The 21,964-nt window shown below is 40.8% G+C and overlaps 1 long non-coding RNA gene across 1 annotated transcript; it reads left to right on the top strand.

The window, feature by feature from the left end:
- Positions 1–6,108: 6,108 nt before the first annotated feature.
- LOC144298805 (uncharacterized) lies at positions 6,109–8,143 on the top strand. Its single transcript, XR_013365693.1, has 3 exons — positions 6,109–6,347; positions 6,715–6,845; positions 7,901–8,143. It is a non-coding gene; the product is annotated as an uncharacterized LOC144298805 (long non-coding RNA).
- Positions 8,144–21,964: the final 13,821 nt, after the last annotated feature.

The raw sequence follows: 21,964 nt of genomic DNA, 5'->3' as shown, positions 1-21,964 counted from the left end.
GGGAGAAGCAGGCTCCATGTGGGAGCCCAATGTGGGACTCAATCCCAGGACCCTTGGATTATGCCAGAGCTGAAGGCAGACACTTAACCACTGAGCCACCCAGGTGCCCCTTCAAGAATCCTTTTTTAGAAGGAAATCGTAGAAACTTAATCTGTTTCTGTGTTAAGGGTTTGTAGCACCCATTATTGGAAGGAAGGGGGGAAATGGGTGCTCTGGCACATTAGTCTTTATTGAATTAATCGATAACACTTTTTTTGAGAATGTTTGGATCACAACTATGAAAAACTTAAGTGTGCATAGCTTTAAACCCAAAAAATGTAGTTCTAGAAATGTATATTTACAGAAATACTAATATAGGTACGTAAAGATATACCAAGAACATTCATGTAGCATAGTTGAAATTGTCTAAAATACTCCCCACCCCCACACACACAAAAAACTAGAAACAAAAAACAAAAGCAAAAAGTAAAGCAATGTAAATACCCCTCAATGGGAAGTGTGGCAATGGATAAGTAGTAATTCTCATTTATTTATACATGAAATACACAGTCACGGAATGAATGTGATAACTCCTTATGTACCCATTTGGAAAGATTTTCAGTCTATTTTTAAGTTAAAAAAAAAGCAAGTGGTAGAGTGTATGATATGATCCCATTTTTTAAAAAGTGTATATTGATATATGCGTATATTTATAGCAATAGATATTGCTATATCTTTTTTTGGTGCAAAAAAGTGCTTTTATTATAGCACAAGGACTGGGCCTATGGGCAGAAAGAGCTGCACTTTTGCTGTGTGAAGCTGGTGATTATATACCTAGTGCTCAAGGAGATGGGATGTACAGGGAACTATAATACTTTTTAAAAGGCTGAAGAAATGCACAAAAAGGTAGTGGGGCTATGTGATATTGTTGCTTTTTTGCATTTTTTTCAGTTTTTCAAATATTCGATGTGAATGTGTTAATTTTTTATTGTGCCTGAGAACAAAAGGAAAGATTTCTCATATACAAGCACTCTAAACTACAATAAATTACAAGCCCATCTTTTTTTTTCTTTTAAGATTTTATTTATTTATTTGAGAGAGAGAGAGAGTAAGCACATGAGCAGCTGGTGGGGGGAGGGGAGGGATAAGGGAGTAGAGGGAGAAGGAGAGAGAAATTCCAAGCAAACTCCACACTGAGCATGGAGCCCAATGCAGGACTCGATCTCAAGACTCTTGAGATCATGACCTGAGTGGAAATCAAGAGTTGGATGTTTAACCGACTGAGCCACCCAGGTGCCCTACAATTCTAAATACTGAATTATGGTAACAAAGGAAACAAAAATAAAACAAGAAAATGTAAAATTTGGGAAACAAAAGTATCACTTCTTGTTTCTACCGAAAATCCTCATTCAAATAAGGTGGAGAAATGCCATCTACCAAAAATAGCATATGCTTGGCAAGCAAACCACAGCTCCTCCTCCTCTGTTCATGGTAAGTATGATGCACACACAACCCTGCTGTACTCCTCAGAGGAGAGGCCCTGCTGTCCTTTGCAGTATAGCGTACAGTGTAGGGAACGCTTACCAATCACTGGGCTTTGGAAGAAACACATCATCTTTCCCTAACTATGAATTTGTCTGACTCTGTTCTCTCCCCATCTCTCTTGCAACATTCAAGGGGCTTATAGTTTACAGCCACCAAGTGTGCCCCTGGGGTCCTGACCCTGGGACTTGGCTGCATCTCCTTTCTTAGGATTCCCACTCCAGAGAGATAGCACACTCAAGTGACAATGACATTATTATTCCTGCCCTAATTTATTTTAAAAAGTAATTTGCATACATCGGTATGCAACCTAAGCTCCCATCCCATCATGATCCAAACAGAATTGCACTCAACAATTGCTCAAGTGCTTCATCACTGAAAAAGCATTTCATATGCTCAGCCTGCCCTTCCTAAGTCAAATTAAGCCAGAACCAGAATTCTGCACCAACATTGTTAGCGGTTAGTATTTTAAATTTTCTTCTTTTTTGCCAATTGGTACTTTTGAAAGATCCACAATGAATATTTATTGCATACGAAACAGGGAAGAACTGCAGACCAGGCAATGTGCTAAGAATTTTACATGCATTATTTTATCAAGTCCTCCCAACCATCTTTGAGATACTCTATGAACCCACTTTGCAGCAAAGGAAACAAAGGCCGTTGAGTTGAAATAACTTGCTGAGTTCAGCTCCACTACCTGACCTTATACAAACTCCTTATTCTTTAAGGCTCTCAATTTTATGGACCTCATCAGGTGTAAAGATTAAAACAGAATGTCAATTGTGAAGATGTTCTTATGTGAAACACCTGGTATAAAGAAAACATCTTTTTTTTAAGTTCTCTACAGATGTCAAGCATAACTATTAAAAAATAATAATATAAAATAAATAATAAAATAAAATAATAATAAAATAATAAAATAATATAAATAAATAAATAAACTCCTAGATATTAGTGGTCAGTAGCTAGCTCGTGAGTGGGTTGTGCACACCTCTTCCCAACTTCAAGTTCATTGTCTTTAGGTTGGTGACTTGATATAAGCCATGGTGGGAGTCAGAAACCAGCAAGCACTGCAAATCAGAGCCTTTCCCACTGGAGAGTTGGTTGTTGGATATTTACCAGCACACCACACTCCTAGATTGAAAGATAATGGATTTACTGGTTTGGCTCAAATTCGGGTTTTATTTATTTATTTGGAGGGAATGATTCATCACTTGGCTCTGCATGTCATGAGGTCTATTTTCCCAGTGTAATGTGAAGGAATCTCAAGAATGGGAAAAAAGCCCCAGAAAAAGATTTTTCCTATTTCAGCTATTTCAATCTGATTAGAGAAACAATACACCGCATACAATATCTTTGGGTGTTGATGTGGGCTTTTTTTTTTTCCTTTTTGAATCTCTATCCTGCTTGTTGCTGCCATAAAGGGCCCAGATTAATATATTTTATGAATAGCCCATTTTGTTTGGCATCCTTGTGCCTTGGAATAAATAGCAAGTTCATTAATCAGACCATGTTTCTTCTCTCATGGAATCATCTTGCAAGAATGCCTGGCATGGAGAAATTAAGATATTTTATCAAAATAAGACAGTATTTGTCAATACTATTTTAGTGATTGACATCCAACCCTGGAAAGCTTTCCTTTCTTCCATGATAAAATATTGAGAGCTTCTCATTATGGCTGCAGAAATGGGAAACTTGAGGTTCATTGTCCCCCTTTTGAAAGCCAAGTTGCAAGCCAATAAAGATTCAAGGTAAGAGTCCTGCTTACCTGTCTGTGTCTTCAAATCACTGGCTTTTCTGCAGTAGGTCCTAAACTGCCAGCTTCCCTCTATTAGACGTAACTCATAGATCCTCAGGCTGGGAAGCAAACAAAGCTGGACCAGGGTTAGACACCCCAGCAGCTTCTCTCAGCAACTTTAGCTGGGATATTGTAATCGTTTCCTTGGACTCCTGTAACAAAGCACTACAAAGTCAGAAATTTATTCTGTTACAGTTCTAAAAGCTGGAAGAGCAAAATCAAGGTGCCAGCAGAATCATACTGTCTCTGAAGACACTGGGAGAATCTGTCCCATGATTTTCTCTTCACTTCTGGTGTTGCCAGCAATCCCCAACATTCCTTGACTTGTAGATGGATCACTCCAGTCTCTGCCTCCATCCTCACATAGCATTCTCCCTCTGGGTGTGTCTGTTTCGGTGTTCCTTTTTCCCTTTTTTCTGAGGATTCCGGTCATATTGGATTCATGCCAACTTCATGATCTCATTCTAACTTGATTATATCTGCAAAGACCCTTATTTCCAAGTAAGGTCACATTCACGGATATGGGAGTTGGACTCGAACTATCTTTTTTGGGACACAGTTCATCCCATAACAGCCACTGAGAAGGAAGTCCTTGGGGAGTGCTATATATTTAGGCCAGGAGGTTGTAAATAATCAGGGCAAGTCTAAGATGAGTCAACAGGGGAAGGCAGTAGGAAGAGGAAGAAACAAGCAGAAGAGATGTACAGAGGGAAGCAGAAAGAACAGTCTCTGAAAGATGGACAGTGTGATCTCCATTGCATCCCTGCCATGAAAACATTCATTTTCTTCTTTATTTTTGCTTACCTCAGAGACTGCCTCTTTGTATACTATGAAACATTAGAACTCTGCCCAGAAGAGTGATTTCCCCAAAGTCAACGTGGACGAGTAATGATTCCTTAGAGATATGTTCACAAGCCAGAAGAGAAATGAGAAATACAATGAAATGTCATAAATTCTCCATGAAGCCAAATTTATCACATAAAAGATACCCCATAATAAATACTATTTTTTCTACTTTTTAAAGATTAAAATAACCATGAAAATTGAAATGACAGTAGTCTGTTTTGTTTTAGAATTTTTTTTTCTGTCTTATACCAATGGTAGATTGTAACTACCATTTAGTACTGTGGAAACTAAGGCATAGAGAGATCAAGTACACAAGACTAGTAAACGGCACTTTTAAAACATGTTTATATATATTTTATATGTTTTTATATATATTTTGTATGTTTTATCTGTTCTATTTGGCAATCTTAAAAGTTGGCAATCCTATGTCTAGATCCAGAATTTTTAAAAAATCGAGTTTTTGGATTAAAATTTCTAAAAGTCTGCTAACTACTGACCTATGCCAAAACTCACAAATTTCACATGCATGACACTTACGAACCCTTCTGAGTAAGAGATTCAATTCCTTTCTTTAATGAATTCCACATCTGTTTCTTTTCCCCCAAATGTCTCCTTAGAAATAAATTCTCACCAGGCTGAGAGTTCCATCAGGCCTCCCTTGCAGCAACTACAGGGCTCACAGCAATTCTTCGTTGCTTGGGGATCCCTGGGTGGCGCAGCGGTTTGGCGCCTGCCTTTGGCCCAGGGCGCGATCCTGGAGACCCGGGATCGAATCCCACGTTGGGCTCCCGGTGCCTGGAGCCTGCTTCTCCCTCTGCCTATGTCTCTGCCTCTCTCTCTCTCTCTCTCTGTGACTATCATAAATAAATAAATAAATAAAAAGAAAATTCTTCATTGCTTGGAAACTGCAGTCTATAAGGGTAGATACTTGGCAGCAGCTTTACGCTAAGAGGCTCCTAAGAGGCTCAAACTCCCTCACTATAGCTAATGGGTCTAGAAGTGAGCAGCAGTATCAGCTTGGAAAAATCAGATTTTTCTCTCCTGTCGTTTTAGTTTGCATTTCTCCAAAAGGAAACTCTAATATCTAAGACTAAGATATGTATGCAAGTAATTTATTTGCCTGGTGACTTCAGAAAGTATTAGGAAGGAGTGAGGAAGGAGACAAGGAACAGAAAAGAGCCAATAAAGAATGTGTTGAATCCATGGTATGATGGTAAATGTTTAATAACTGGCTCTCCAGGAAAAAAAAATCTAATTTGCAGCATTTGCCAATTTCCATGGAATCAATATTCCCACCATGGCCATTTTTCAACTACTAACATATATCACTGAATGCTGAACTGGGATGAAATGCACAATTGCACACCATTATACAGCCTTTCCACCATACAAATACAACAAGTGTAAGTAGCCTCAAGAGCAATTAGGAAGTGAGTTTGAATAGTACTACTTAAAAATTTTTTTTAAATTATTTTTATTTTTAAGATTTTATTTATTCACTTGAGAGAGAGACAGAGAACACAAATGAGGGGAGGGGCAGAGGGAGAGGGAAAAGCAGACTCCTTGCTGAGCCAGGAGCCAAGGCAGGGCTCCATCCCAGGACCCTGAGATCATGACCTGAACCAAAGGCTTAACCAACTGAGGTACCCAGGAGTCCCTTACCTTTGTGTCTAATATAATTTATTTTATTTTTATTTTTTTAAAGATTTTATTTGTTTACTCATGAGAGAGGCAGAGACAGAGGCAGAGAGAGAAGCAGGCTCCATGCAGGGAGCCCGATGTGGGATTCAATCCTGGTACTGTGGGATCACAACCTGAGCCAAAGGCAGATGATAACTGCTGAGCTACCCAGGCGTCCCAATATAATTTATTTTAATAATGACTCTGACCTAGCACAATTTCTGAAAATTTAACAGTTGGCTCTTGTGAGCCAGTACATGACTCCAGCATGTTACATAAGGAGTGACCAGTGTGTGCAGCTGGGGCTCAATCCTCCTGAGATGCGCAAGAGGCCATGTAGAACCCCACACTGTCCTGCTGAGGTGTGAGGAGGCTGAGGCATGTACCCACCAAGTTCATCTCTTATTTTACAAGGACTACTTCTGGGGGCATGAACTTTGTATATCTGCTGGCTTACCTTGCTTGAGACAGTGGTCAGAGAACAACTCTGGACAAAGAGAAGGTATGGAAGGGTGTAATTATATAGGGGAATGGTGCACAGGTGATCATTGGGGCAGGCAGAGGCCATGGTTGGGGCACCAACAGAAACTACTTCACTGGGAACTGGGAATTTTGAACTCAGAGACCAGAGTGGGGGAGCACTTGTGCTGCATCTTTTTTTTTTTTTAATTAAAAAAAATTATTGAAGTATAGTTGACATACAGCATTATATTAGTTACAGGTGTACAATATATTGATCTGACAGTTCTATATGTTACTGCTCACCATAAGTGTAGTCACTGTCACTGTACAACATTATTACAGTATTATTGACTATGCTGTACTTTTCATCTCTGTGACTTTGTGCTATGTCTTCTTAACTCTAACAGGAAGAGTCATGTGCTCCTACAGCTCCAGAGTTGCCCTGGTTCTTGCATCTTGAGGCTTTGTTTGCAGCTATTGCCAGCTCCTTGAGTCTCTAGCCCTACCCCATGGCAGTGCCTCTCACTTTAACACGCAGGTAAATCACCTGGATATCTTGTTAAATTGCAGACTACCGTTTTATGGTCCCAAGGTAGGGCTTGAGAATCTGTAGTTCTTTCTTTCTTTATTTTTTTTTAAAGATTTTATTTATTTATTCATGAGAGACAGAGAGAGAGAGGCAGAGACACAGGCAGAGGGGGGAGAAACAGGCTCCATGCAGGAAGCCCGATGTGGGACTCGATCCCTGAACTCCATGATCACGCCCTGAGCCAAAGGCAGACGCTCAACCACTGAGCCACCCAGGCGTCCCTGTAGTTCTTTTTTTAAAAATGTTTTTAAAAGTAGGCTCCACACTCAATGTGGGGCTTGAGCTCACAACACTGAGATTAAGAGTTGCATGCTTCACTGATTGAGCCAGCCAGGTGCCCCGAGATTCCACAGTTCTGACAAGCTGCCAGGTGATGCTCATGCGATTGGTCAAGGGATCACACTTCTGAGAAGGGAGGCTCTAGTATATTCCAATTAGTATATTTCTATATATTCCCTTTCTTACAAGGTAAGGAGAATCCGTTTTCTGTTATTAGCAGCCCAAAGAATATTAATTAATACCTACTGTTTCTGATCAATCTTCACATTCCCTTCCCCAAGACACCTCCTAAGAGGCCAGTGCTGGGCCATGGCCCTGCTGAATCATGTCTGTTGAGAGTTTGGTCCCATGCATTTTTTGCATTTCCCAAGTCTATGATGATACCTAACAGGCAGACTATTTCCACTACTGCATAGAACATTTTAGCTTTTCCACCCAAGGTATGGAAAATATTTTAGCCTACAGGGGAAGGAGTATTGGGATGGAGAATCTTAAATTTTTATACCAAGTCCTTGGTCTCCATCCTGTTAAAACATTTCTTGTATGAGCTTGCTAAAATTCACTAATTGTAGTTTAGAAAAAAAAAAAAAAAACACAGACAGAAAAGCATAATAACCTGTGGAGTATTCAAGCCTAAAATGTATAATCTGAATCTTATGATGAAAAAGTCATTATTGGTTTATACTGTTCCAGAATGTCATTTCATCTTTCTTTGTCTTTGGCAGACCAAGAAAAGCTGAGGAAATGTTCCAAACTAAAGGAAATTGTAGAGATACAACTATCAAATGTAACATGTGCTCCTGGGCTGGATCCTGCTCCAGAAAAAAATTCCTATACAGGACATTTGGGGTTGGGGACAATTAATAAAACTGGAATATGGACTGTAGATTAGGTAATAGTATTCTACCAATGTTAAATTTCTGTGATTTCATAAGATAATATTCCTGTTTTTAGGAAATGTATGCTAAAGTATTAGGAGTAGAGAAACAGAATAGAATGGTGGTTACCAGGGGCTAGGGGATGTGGGAAATGGGGAGGTATTAGTCAAAGGGAATAAACTTCCAGTTATAAGATCGAATGTACATGGGGACCTAATGTGCAGCAGGGTGAATCAAACTAACAGTACTGTATTGTGTATTTGAAAGTGGCTAAGAGAGTAGATCCTACCATAGAAATGACAATTATGTTGGGACACCTGGGTGACTCAGTGATTGAGCATCTGCCTTCAGCTCAGGTCTTGATCCTGGGGTCCTGGGATCAAGTACTGAATCAGGCTCCCCACAGGCAGCCTGCTTCTCCTTCTGCCTATGTCTCTGCTTCTGTATCTCTCATGAATAAATAAATAAATCTTAAAAAAAAAAGAAATGGTAATTATGTGATGGGATGGTGGTGTTATAGCTAATGCCATGGTGACTGGTGACAATCATTTTGCAATATAGATGTGTATCAAATCAACAAGTTGTACACCTTACATATACAAAAGGTTATATGTCAGTTATCTCAATACAGCTGGAAGAAAAACCCCACATGTACTTAAACCCAAAAGGTGGTTGCCCATGTCAGTTCTCCCCACAGACATGTAAAACAAAATTACATATAAAAAATGATTGGAAAGATAGCTTAAATGTGGCTATATGTTCTCAAGGATGATGGAGTATTTAAGCAGGGATAGAAGAAAAACCCTAATGAACTCTTAAGAGTGGAATTCATGAATAAGGCAAGCTTTTTATTTTTTTTAAATTTTTATTTATTTATGATAGGCACAGAGAGAGAGAGAGAGGCAGAGACACAGGCAGAGGGAGAAGCAGGCTCCATGCACCGGGAGCCCGACGTGGGATTCGATCCCGGGTCTCCAGGATTGCGCCCTGAGCCAAAGGCAGGCGCCAAACCGCTGTGCCACCCAGGGATCCCCGGCAAGCTTTTTAATATCACAAACTTTGAATTTCTTTTATCTTGTTAGGCAATCAATATAAATAATCTCCAAAAAAATTATAAAACTCAAATCACAAGTTTGAGAAAATATGATATGATCCTCACCAACCCAACAGTAAAAAGAAGAGGAGGGGGGAGGTGGGCGTAAGGGAGAATAGATACAGCCTACTGAGGTAATAATACATGTGTGTTGTGTGTGCATGTACAAAGAGAAAGAGAGAAAGCATAGCAAATGTTGTAAAATGGTAAAAAGGGTGAATCTGGGGGCACCTGGCTGGCTCAGTTGGTAGAGTATATGACTCTTAATCTTGGGATTGTAAATTCAAGCCCCATGTTCAGGAGGGGGTGTAGAGCTTACCTTTAAAAAAAAGGGAATCTGGATAAAGGATATATAGAAGTTCATTGCATTATTTTTGCAATTTTCTTTAAGTTTGAAATTATTTCAAAATAAAATAGTAACGAAAGAAAGTAAGGGCAGAGTCCTGATGCTTTGCCTCCTGTTCAGTAAATGTAGCAAGTTATGAGAACTCAGTGACTGACCTCAGGCTAGCAGAGGAGGGAGGCCATCCACACCTTCCCACATCCACCTGTATCTCCCCTCCTGGCTCTGCTCCAACTCAGCAGAGAAAAGGATCACCACCAACTTTCTGTGCCCCACTTTCAGCTACTTTACAGATTTATGCTCTGTGTGGGCGGAGTCATTTGGCTTTGCAAATATACATAAAAATGTATGAGTTGGAAGTCTCTGTTTTCCTTGCATATGTTCTATAGATGAGAGAGAGGAGAAAAAGTAGAGGAAGAAAACTGGGAGGAAAAGAGAGAGAGAGAGAGAGAGACTAAGAACCAGAAGGAAGAGAAAGAGAACAGAAGAGAAATGGGTAGAAGGAAGAGGGAGAGAGGTGTCCTGGGTCTTTTGGATAATTCGTGGAAATTAAATACAATAATGGGGTACCCTAGAATCTAGAACCTAGATCAGGGACTCTCAAATGCGAATTGAATCGCCAAGGATCTTGATAAAGTGCAGATTCTGATACAGTAGCTCTGGGGCCTGAAATTCTGAATTTCGAACAAACTAAGGGGGAAGGTGGATGCTGATGCTACCAATCTTTTTGAGTAAGCAAGTGCTCTTTGAGTTGTAAGGCTTTGAATAGCAAGGCTCACCGCAGTCTAGCCAGGGTGGACTAAAACCCAAGGAATATGTCATTTTGTAGGCTTTCAGTGTCTGTGATTCATCTCTTGTTCTTGGATTAGATCATGTATTTTCAGGAGCTCTAGATGGTGAAACACCAACTAGACTTCGAGGTGGTGCCAATAGGAGTCATCAAAAAATGACATGGACACCTAAAATCATAGGGTTGTCTCTTAAATAAATTGCTTCCCCTATAGAGGGGCAATTTTAGGCAACAAGCCTGAGCAACGGAGACCTAGGTGAGATAGAAGGGCCCACAGTGACCCACGGACTGAATGTAACAGGCCCATAAGGCGACCCACCTCAAAACATCCTCACCACTGCCTCCTAGCAGATCTCTCCTTTGCTGTCCAGACACCCCACACACACTCCCCCACGCCCCCCCCCCCCCCAAGCCTCTTGCAGTGTATTCAATAAACCTCTATCTTATCTCCTTTGCTCTGTTTTGGGTGAATTCTTTCATTGCCGCACCGCCGGCCTCCACCCCCCCCCCACCGGCAGAGGCCAGCTGATAATCCACCCCCTACCCGTGTGTGGTTGCTTTTCATAATGACTCAGGAAAGCAAACCAAAAGCGGGAAACTATTTGCATAGAAGGTAAATAACAAACACCAACACTATATTCAACATCTTTGGTTCCAATTTCATTTACTTTTTCTCGCACCACATTTGCAAAGAACTTTGATAAATCCCTGAGAATTTCTTACACAATTTCCACAGCTAGCAAGCAGTGACAGTAATATTTACAACCCACCAGCGATGTTGTGAAAATGTGGGTTTGGTGATCTCTCTAAAAAATTGGTAAAAGCTGAATGCAGGGGAGCCTAGGAAGCTCAGTTGGTTAAGTGTCTGCCTTCCGCTCTGGTAAGGTCTCAGGGTCCTGGGATGAAATGCTGCATTGGGCTCCCTACTCCTCGGGGTCTGCTTCTTCCTTCTGCCCCTCCTCCCTGCTTGTGCTCTCTCTTACTGTCTCTCAAATAAAATCTTTTAAAAAAATTAGAAATAGGGACGCCTGGGTGGCTCAGCGGTTGGGCGTCTGCCTTCGGCCCAGGGCGTGATCCTGGAGTCCTGGGATGAGTCCCGCATCGGGGCTCCTGCATGGAGCTTCTCTGTCTTTGTGTCTCTCATGAATAAATAAATAAAATCTTAAAAATAAAAAAGAAAATAAAAGCTGGGTGCAGAAATCACAAATACAGAGATAAATTCCACAAATTTCATAAGTCAAGGAGAAGTTAGGTTAAACTAAATTTTATCATATCATGTCATTTTCACCTACACAAATCTTTATTTTTTTTATTTTTTTAAATAAATTAACTTTTTTATTGGTGCCCCCCTCAGTGCCCGTCACCCATTCACCCCCACCCCCCGCCCTCCTCCCCTTGCACCACCCCTAGTACGTTTCCCCGAGTTAGGAGTCTTTTCTTCTCCCTTCCCTTATATTCCCTTTCACTATTATTTATATTCCCCAAATGAATGAAAACATACACTGTTTGTCCTTCTTCGATTGACTTCACTCAGCATAATACCTTCCAGTTCCATCCACGTTGAAGCAAATGGTGGGTATTTGTCATTTCTAATGGCTGAGTAATATTCCATTGTATACACAAACCACATCTTCTTTATCCATTCATCTTTCGATGGACACCGAGGCTCCTTCCACAGTTTGGCTATTGTGGACATTGCTGCTAGAAACATCGGGGTGCAGGTGTCCTGGCGTTTCATTGCATCTGAATCTTTGGGGTAAATCCCCAACAGTGCAATTGCTGGGTCGTAGGGCAGGTTCTTTGAGGAACCTCCACACAGTTTTCCAGAGTGGCTGCACCAGTTCACATTCCCACCAACAGTGTAAGAGGGTTCCCTTTTCTCCGCATCCTCTCCAACATTTGTTGTTTCCTGCCTTGTTAATTTTCCCCATTCTCACTGTACACAAATCTTTCTTTTGGACTTACAGATTCTATACGACTTGATTATCTGGGAATAATGTCCTCCCATTACCAGGCTCAGTTGCTCAAAGAATAGCTATTTGTATTAAATATTAATCACAGCTTAGAATTTAAACAATTGCAACATGATGTATCAAAAAAGCTATTGATCAAATAAATGGAAAGGTAATTAGGTAAGAGTTTATTTGAATACTTGGTCCATAACTTTTTTTTTAAGTTGTCCCCAGGCCCAGTGTGGGGGTGAGTGGGCTTGATCCCAGGACCCTGCGATCAAGACCTAAGCTGAAACCAAGAGTCCAATGCTTAACCGACTCAGCTACTCAGGAATCCCTACACTTAGTTCAAAACTTTTATTTATTTTTATTTTTTTAAAGATTTTATTTATTTATTCATGAGAGACACACACAGAGAGAAGCAGAGACATAGGCAGAGACAGAAGCAGGTTCCAAGCAGGGAGCTCAATGTGGGACTGGATCCTGGATCCCGGCATCATGCCCTGAGCCAAAGGCAGGCACTCGATCGCTGAGCCACCTAGGCATCCTAGTTCATAACTTTTAAAATTTATTTAACTTAATAAAGATTTTTACCTTCCAAAAATAGTTATCTATATTATGCTTAGTATAAAAATCTACCCATTTTAACTTCACAATGCCACTTTCTTCAATAACAAAAGGATTAAAGCTATTCAGGAAATACATGTGGAAGATATATGGTCCCTCTTTAAGGTGTTATTTTTTTTATTTTTATTTTTTTAATTTGCTCCAGGGCACTACACGAGGCTTAAACTCACAACCTTGTGACCAAGGATTACATACTCTACCCACTGAGCAAACCAACCACCCCTGAAGTGTTCTTAAAAAAAAAAAAATGTCTTCAGGCCGCCTGAGTGGGTCAGCGGGGATACTCAGTTGAGTATCTGCCTCTGGCTCTGGGGAGATCCTGGGATCCAGGTTAGAGTCCCACATCATGCTCTTTGTGGGGAGCTTGCTTCTCTCTGTGCCTATGTCTCTGCCTCTCTCTGTGTCTCTCATGAATTAATAAACAAAATCTTAAAAAAAAAAGTCTTTTAAGTTTAATGATAAATTCATAAAATATCTTACATATTCATTTTATATGAGATTATAGGATTATAGCTGCTTCAGTTTTCAAGATACTAAGTCATCTAAACATTTTTTCAAGGTATGTAGTAAATAGCCTTTTCTTTTACCTTTTTAGGGAAATGAAAGCCAGTTTTCCTATCCCTAAATTCTTGGGCTTTGGTAGACATAGTAGGGTATTCACACTTGATTGTCTCTGCTCAAAATCTTTTGAGAGTTTCTAGATATTGAGGTTAAAAACCAACTTTGTAGACATCGGTGTTTCCTATTCTATGCCCAGTCGATATAGTCATGGGTTGAAATCTTGGGTTCTATCTGCATTTGCTTTTCTCACTTTTGTTTTGTGAAATATCAGCTACTTACCAGACAGGATGGGTTCAGGCCTGTTTTAATGGTTTGGGAGTGGTTGTAGTAGCATTTATAACTTATCAGCAAACACTGAGACTGCTTCTATGGAAACTCCAGACAATGCGTCTCACATTTTGTCCTCCAAGTAGAATAGCCTCAAAATAGCAGGTGGTATAAGTCAGGAGAATAAACTTTTGTCCTATTAACTCTCTTAATAGCATGTACCTGCTTTCTGAAAATAAATCCTTTCTTGACTGTGTAGCAGAAACCATTCACTTGATAAGCCTAGGGAACACTCAGTTCCTAAGTCCTTTCTCTAATGTCTGAAATATCATTTTGTTGCCAACCACAGGCCCTGCCAAAAGCTTGTATTGGAAAAACAAAACAAAACAAAACAAAAAACCATCCTGCCTTACCCTACATCCCTGAAGAATAAGCATTTTCATTATTAAATGGTCAATACTTAATATCTGAGTCTGAAGTACCTGCCATTGGAAGCCTTACCAAGGTCAAGAGCTACCCCAAGAATGAAGAGATTGACCTGACCAAAAGAAATCATCAAAAAGAACAAAGACAATGATAGGAAGCATATTTCCAGTGTTTTTTTGTTTGTTCGTTTGTTTGTTTAAGTAGACACCACACCCAAAGTGGGGCTCAAACTCACGACCCTGAGATCAAGAGTCACAGGCTCCACTGACTGAGCCAGCTAGGTGCTCCTCAAGTCGTTTTAAATGCTTCCAGCACTCTGCTTCATATCAAGAAAAATGTTAAGATAAGAGGATTTGATGTTTCTTTTTAAAAACGAAGTTTGGGCAGACCGGGTGGCTCAGCGGTTTAGCGCCGCCTTCAACCCAGGGTGTGATCCTGCAGACCTGGAATCGAGTCCCACGTCGGGCTCCTGCATGGAGCCTGCTGTGTCTGTGTCTCTGCCTCTCTATCTTTCTGTTTCTCATTAATAAATAAATAAAATCTAAAAAAATAAAAAATAAAAACTAAATTTACAGCACTACAGATTTTCTGTATTTATTAAGATTCATTTATTTATTTTAAGGAGCGAGCTCAGGGTGTGGTGTGGTGTGGTGAGAGGGCCAGAGAAAGAAAGGCATAGAAAATCTCAAGCTGACTCCATGCTGAGTGCAGAGGCCAATGTGGGGCTCCATCTCATCACCTCGAGGTCAGACTTGAGCCAAAACCAAGAGTCAGACACTTGACTGACTGTGCCACCCAGGTTCCCCAGAACTACAAACTTTTATTGAAGACCTGTTTGAAGCATAAGGCAGGATGTTCAAAAGAGCAAGATGGCCATTGCCCTATTAAACGTCATTGGAATAACTCAGTCCCTAAGTTATTACAGTGGAAGACAGAAACATATGAATGAAATGAGGTGGCCAAGAGTTAGCAGGAGAAAATGCTAGTAGTTAATCATTAGCTTTGGGTTTTTTTTTTTTTTAATAGCTTAATTCTTTGGGCAACTCTGGCCCTAGACAACAAGACTTCGGGAGCTACATCTCCATGTTCTGGATTCCTTGTCTCCTTTTTAAATCAAACTCAGTTACATTACATGCCCATTTATCATCCCATGGGTGTTTGCTGTTTCTTCATGCCCTGTGACAAAATAATAATCTTTCCCAGCCCTACCATTTATTCCCCTACTCCTGAACCTGAGAAGCTGAGCTAGAGAAAGTCATACCACCAGAAGTGGCTCCATTACAAACTAATGATTACCTGCATTAATATAACCTAGTGTTCCCTGATCAATTCCCTCTTTTTCTTTTTAAGATTTTATTTATTTATTCATGAGAGACACAGAAAGAGAGGCAGAGAGAGACACAGGCAGAGGGAGAAGCAGGCTCCCTGCAGGGAGCCCGATGCCAGACTCCACCCCAGGACCCCAATATCACTCTGAGCCTAAGGCAGATGCTCAACCACTGAGCCACACAGGTGCCCTCAATTCCCTCTTTAATTGTTCCAATTCTTTTCCTGCAGAACAAACCATTCCACAACTTAGTGACTTAAAGCAGCTGTTTCATTATCTCCCTCAGTTCTGTTGGCTGGCTAAACTCAGAGGGAAGGATCTTGCTCAGGTTTATTTATTTTTTAAAGATTTTTAAATTTATTCATGAGAGACACAGAGAAAAGTAGAGACATAGTCAGAGGGAGAAGCAGGTTCCCTGCGGGTAGCCTGATGCAGGTCTCGATCCCAGTACCTCAGGATCATGACCTGAGTCAAAGGGAGACGCTCAACCACTGAGCCACCCAGGCACCTCTCAGGTTTCTTATATAGTTGCAATGAAATGGCAGCTGAGGCTGGAGTTGGCTGAAGGATTGACTGGACCGGATGTCCAAGATGGCTTGCCTACTTGCATGTCCAGCACCTCAGCTGGCTGGAACAGCTAGGGGCTCGTCAGGCATCTCTCTCTTTTCCAGTACTTTACCAGATGGCTAGCTTGGGCTTCCTCCCCACCTGGTGGTCTATGGCCTAACTGGCTTTCCCCAGAAGTGGCTATTTTTAATCTAATATGATTGTCTGCTTCAGTGAATATTTTTTTAAATAAACACTGACAAGAAGTACAGACTTAGGAGAGGTTTGATCTGAAGGTGGGTTATATAGGACCTACTTAACTGTATATTAGCATTTTATACTCTCTCCTACTTTTCAAAATACACAAATGCACAGAAAAATTATCTCCTTACTCCTGCCTTGAATCTTTCACTACTTTTTTCCTGTTTTCAGAAATTTATCACTTACAGATTTGAGTTTAAAACAATCTTCTTTAGAATATAGAAACTCGGGGTGCCTGGGTGGCTCAGTTGGTTAAACATCTGCCCTCAGCTCATGTCATGATCCCAGGGTCCTGGGATAGAGCCCCACATCAAACCCTGTGTGGCCAGGAGCCTGCCTCTCCCTCTCCTGCCTACCACTCTGCCTACTTGTGTTCTCTCTCTGTCAGTTAAATAAATGAAATCTTAAAAAATAAATAAATAAATAAATTTATTTGTAAAATATATAAATAAATATATTTATTTGTAAAAAAAAAAATATATATATATATGTAAATTCTTCTGGAAGGTTGTGGAGCTGTTCCCTATTTCAATCTCAGTGATATACTAGTTACCTATTGCTATATAACTTCCAAATTCTGGCCTCAGGTCTTGCTGAAGGCTACAGCAGGGTATAGCTGGGGCTTTCGTCCTCTGAAGGCTTGAATTGGGCTGGAAGATCCATTTCCAAGATGGCACACTCACATAGCCCTGGTTGTGGACAGGAACCTTCAGACTCTCCCGTGAAGACTTCTCAATGAATTGCTTTATAGTTATGACACGGTGGCTGCCTTTTCCCAGAGTAGGCAGTCCAAGAAGGAGCCAGGTGGAGGCCATACTGCTTTTTGTGACCTAGCTACAGAAGGCATCCTCTGTCATTTCTGTAATATCCTATTACAGAATATCAGCCCTTTTCAGTGAGAGAGGGGATAAGTACTAGGAGGCAGGATCATTGGGAGCCATCTTGGAAATTGAGCTCAGTTAAACTAAGGAAAATGTAGTTGAGAGAGGAAAAGAAGACACAAAGGATGTATATAATATTGAAGCCAGGAGCATTTTAAGGAAAACTCAAACAAAAATTTCTGTCTAGGAGCTGGGAAAGGTGTAGAGAGATTTGAGGGCTGATAGTCCCTGACACATCTTGCCAAAGTAAAGGGGTGAAACAGAAGTGAGCATGACAGACCAATTCCTCCTCTTCCAAAGTTATTATTGCACTAACAATAGGAGACAAGCTGTCTCTGCCCTTAAAGGTCATTTTCAATTTCTTGGCTGAACTATAAAAGGGACTATTTCTTCTGAATAATTATTTGGTTTTATGAAGATAAATATTTTCAGCTTCCAACAAGAAATCAGGGCTGCCTAAATGATATCTTTATTCAGCAAGGACACAGTCCTTCAGGAAGTTTACTTTTGCCAATGTAATTAGTAGTTACTTTACAGGACAATAATGTCCAGGTTTCATGCTGGGATGAAAGGAGGTGATTTTCCAGTTAGTGCTAATTGAAAATTGAAGCAAAGAGGACTTTGCAATCAAAACAGGAAGGGAAAACCAGACTAATATGAAAAGAATCTTAGAGCTTTGTTTTTGCACAACATGTATGGAAGCAAAGATCTTTTCAACTACTTTCATCAGAGCCAAATTTCTTGGAAGAACGCCCTCCACATGCTGTCTTAATGTCTTTCCCTCCCCCATTCCCTCCGGCCTGGCTTTTGCCCCCATCATTTCATCGAACCTGCTTTCATCACGGTTAACAACAACCTCCTTGTTGCCCAATCTGATGGATATTTTTCTGTTTTCATATTTACTGATCTCTAAGCATCACTGAGCCAGTTGACCACCCCACGGTTTCCGGAAATACTCTCCTCCTGGTCCCTGGGAGATAGATTTCTCCTTGTTTGCCATCTATGTAAGTTCTTTTTCCACTCTCCAACCTCTACATTTGGTAATCTTCTCTCTTGTCTTTCCACATAACCCTATCCAATCCCATGGCTCTGATACCATGTGGATACCAACAATGTCCATGTTAATACCTCCAGCCTTGATCTCTTTCTGGAACTCAAGACTCCTATATCAACTGCATCCCTGAAATTCCCACTAGAGAATCTTACAGATATCACGTTGTCTCCTGCAGCTCTTGGCTCCTCACTTCCCAAACCTGTTGCCCCACCCCTAAGCCTTACCTGTTTTGTAAATGGTACCACTCCTTTAGTCTTCCTGGTGAGAAACTTTAGTACATCTTGATTCATGCTTTTCCTCTCTGTATCCAATTCATCAAAAGGGCTGTTGATTTTATCTCTAAAGCCCATTTCAAACCTGCCCACTTCCATTACCACCCAATCTCCTTGTCCTATGAAACCCATTCTCTACACAGAAAATAGGTTGATCTTATATACCAGATCTGTTTAACATCCTTCAATGGATTTCTACCACACTTAGAATTAAATAAAAACTTGTTGTGTCCTTTAAGCTGCTATAGGACCCACCTACCTCCCTGAGCTTGTTTCATACCACTCTCTCCAGCTCACCACACCCGCCTGTCCAGCCTCAGGGCCTTTGCACATGCTGCTCCTGCTTCATGAAAGCTCTTCCCATACTCTTATACTAGCTCTTTTGTTTCTTCCTTTGGATCTTAGCTAAATTATTGTTCACTCAGAGGGCAGCCCTGGTGGCTCAGTGGTTTAGTGCCGCCTGCAGCCCAGGGTGTGATCCTGGGGACCCTGGATCGAGTCCCACATCAGGCTCCTTGCATGGAGCCTGCTTCTCCCTCTGCCTGTGTCTCTGCTTCTCTCTCTTCTCTCTGTGTGTTCTCATGAATAAATAAATGAAATCTTTTAAAAAAATAAATTATTGTTCACTCAGAGAAGCCTCCTGAATCATCCTATCCGAAATAAGCCTCTTTGTTCCTCTTATTCTCTTAGCTCTGTCCTCTCCCCCCTCCCCCATCATTACAGTTATTCCCATGGTTAAACTGCCAATTTTTCCACAAATAATGACATTGAGAAACTTTTAAGGAATCTTGTTAGATTTTTTAAAAGATTTTATTTATTTAATTGAGAGACAGGGGGAGAGCACCAGCAGGGGGAAGGGCAGGGAGAGAGGGAGAAGCAGACTCCCCACTGAGCAGGGAGCCCAACACCCAGGGTGGCAGGAAGGCTCGATCCCAGGATCCTGGGATCATGATCTGAGCTGAAGGCAGGTGCTTAACCAACGGAGCGACCCAGGCACCCTGGAACCTTTTTAGATTTGAAAGAAATCAAAGGCAACATAAGCAATGAAGTACTTCTATCCTAACCAGGTTCCTGCTGGATGTGACCAATCACATCCAACAGTATCCATATCTAAAAATTCATAACGTAAATCAGTGTCTGAAACCAAAAATAAGGGCATTCTTGAGACCACTTCAGTGGAAAGTGTTTAGCTAAGCAGTTCCTGTTTTGCTGCGGTCTTGGCCTTCAACGACACAGCTGCATTCAACTTAACATGCAGAGACTGGGAGAATTTTCTCACAAGTCTCATTTCCTGTGTTTCTCATTGGAGTTTACTGTTCTCTTTTTCCTCCTCTAAGACCGAAGTCTTGTGAAATGGGGGTACGAGAAGGTTTCAACTTAGCTTAACCTCTTCTGGGTGAGTGCATGAGTGAAACTCCAGATGAGCTTCTGGCACTTTAACATTCTTACATCCATAGAGAACATTAGCATTAAGGAAATAGACCTTTTAAAGCACAGTGTCTGTCTTACTTTTATGTCTACAGCAAGACTGTGTTATAGGCACTGAGCTGACAACAGATCTAAAAATTACGCAACCAGGAGTTGTCCTTTGCTAGGACTGACTCAGGATTTGAATTCTGTTCTAATACCTTAAACAGCTCCTCTTCTGTTTTGTTAATAAATCACTAAATGTTGGATACAAATCACCAGCAAGTTATCAGTGGAATTTAACCCACGGAAGCTCCTACTTTCCAGCATTCATAAAAGCCATAAATCCCCTTTGTCAAGTTACAGATCTGGAAAGTGTAGCCTCTTCTCTGTTAAGTGAATTCAGATCATCTCCCCAAGGAGCCAAAAATTGTTTCAAGTGCTTCAAAATAAACCATAGAAAAGTGAGTGGATAGATAAAATTCTCTGGGAAGAAACCTATTTTGCAGAGAATAGGGCTGTATTGGCCAATCTTCTTTCAACAACTGAAAAGTTTTTACATATAGAGAGTGAGTCACCAGATACATAAGGGTCAAAGGTCCTAGGTCCATCTGTCCTTCAGGAAACCCTGAGGAGGAAATGTGCCCAGTTGTTTATATTTGTTTCTTTGAGGAAGAAAGCTTATTTCAGGACAAAAACACCACTTTTGTATTTTCTCCTGCCACTTTATTACAGTCCCTATGTTTTTAGAAGTCAATTTTAAAAAAGGATTTTTAAAGATTTATTCATATATCTGAGAGAGAAAAAGAAAGAGATAGAGTTCACGTGAGCACAAGGAGGGACAGAGGGAGAGGGAGAGAATCTCAAGCGGACTGTATACTAAGCATGGAGCCTGACATAGGGCTCGAGCCCACGACCTCAAGATCACAACTTGAGCCAAAATCAACAGTTGGCCACTTAACCAACTTAGCCACCCAGGCGCCCCAAGACCCAATTAAAAATCTTCAGTAATATCAAAAGAAGCATTTTTGTTTTGTTTTGTGAACTGTAAGGATCAGATGATTGGATTAAGGGATTGTCCTAAACTATCCAAGCATGCTATATTTGTTAAGACTATTTTGTTGGCTGCTTCTGAAGGGAGTTGTTTATACTGAGCCCTCGCTGAACTGACCAGCTGAACTTGTATGTAGAAAATCAGAGTTTCGTCTCGATTTAACAGTGTTTGCTGAACTTCTGGGAGAAATTTTGTGATTCCTCAAGTGACAAGACACAGCTCTTTTTTAAACTTATTTTTATTTATGTATTTATTTATTTTACAGCTCTCCTTTTACTGCTCAACAAATAGTGACACAGTGCATTTTCTGCTCTCAATGAGTCAGCCAAATCGGTTAGCCCTGAGCACGGTGCATTCCTTCTCCTGTAATTGGTTTCTGTGGGTATGGGCCTCTTTGAAATACCTCCACTTTCTGGATGCAAGGCAAGACACACAACCAAAATCAGAGCTGGAAGGAACCGAAGGGATTTTTTATCTCCTCTGATGTCGCCTTTTCTTTTTTTAATCATTGATTAATCTTTTATTTTGGAGTTGATAAAACAGAGTAGAAGTTTCTTGCATTCTCAATAAATGATGTAATTAGAAAATGACCACCAGGGTGCCTGGGTGGCTCAGCATGCCCTCAGGGTCCTGGAATCTTCTTGCTCAGTGGGGGGCTTGGTTTCCCCTCTACCTGCTGCTTGCTGCTCCCTCTGCTTGTGCTCTCTCTCTCTGTGTCAAATAAATAAAATCTTTAAAAAAAAAAAAAATCGACCGACACACATTTTAAGTGGGGAAACTGAAAGAAAGGAATTAATTCTCCCTGGATGATGATTTGGCACTCTGGGGTTTTAACCAGCTCAGCTAGCAGCTGTTTATCAGTGGAACAAATATTTAGTAAAACTCAACTCATAATGTGGTGGCATGTGTACAGATTCTACTTTCCTCTCACTTTGACAAAGTGACACTGTCAAAACTTCATTTTTCTCCTCTTAGCTTTTGTCAAAACCGTATGCTGGCCTGTCTGCCCTCCCCTTAAGGTGGTCTTTCTCGAACTTGGTGACCTCCTCC

This window comes from Canis aureus, chromosome 26 (genome assembly GCF_053574225.1).
Source record: "Canis aureus isolate CA01 chromosome 26, VMU_Caureus_v.1.0, whole genome shotgun sequence".
Classification (NCBI taxonomy): Eukaryota; Metazoa; Chordata; class Mammalia; order Carnivora; family Canidae; genus Canis; species Canis aureus.
This window is presented reverse-complemented; position numbering and strand designations above follow the sequence as displayed.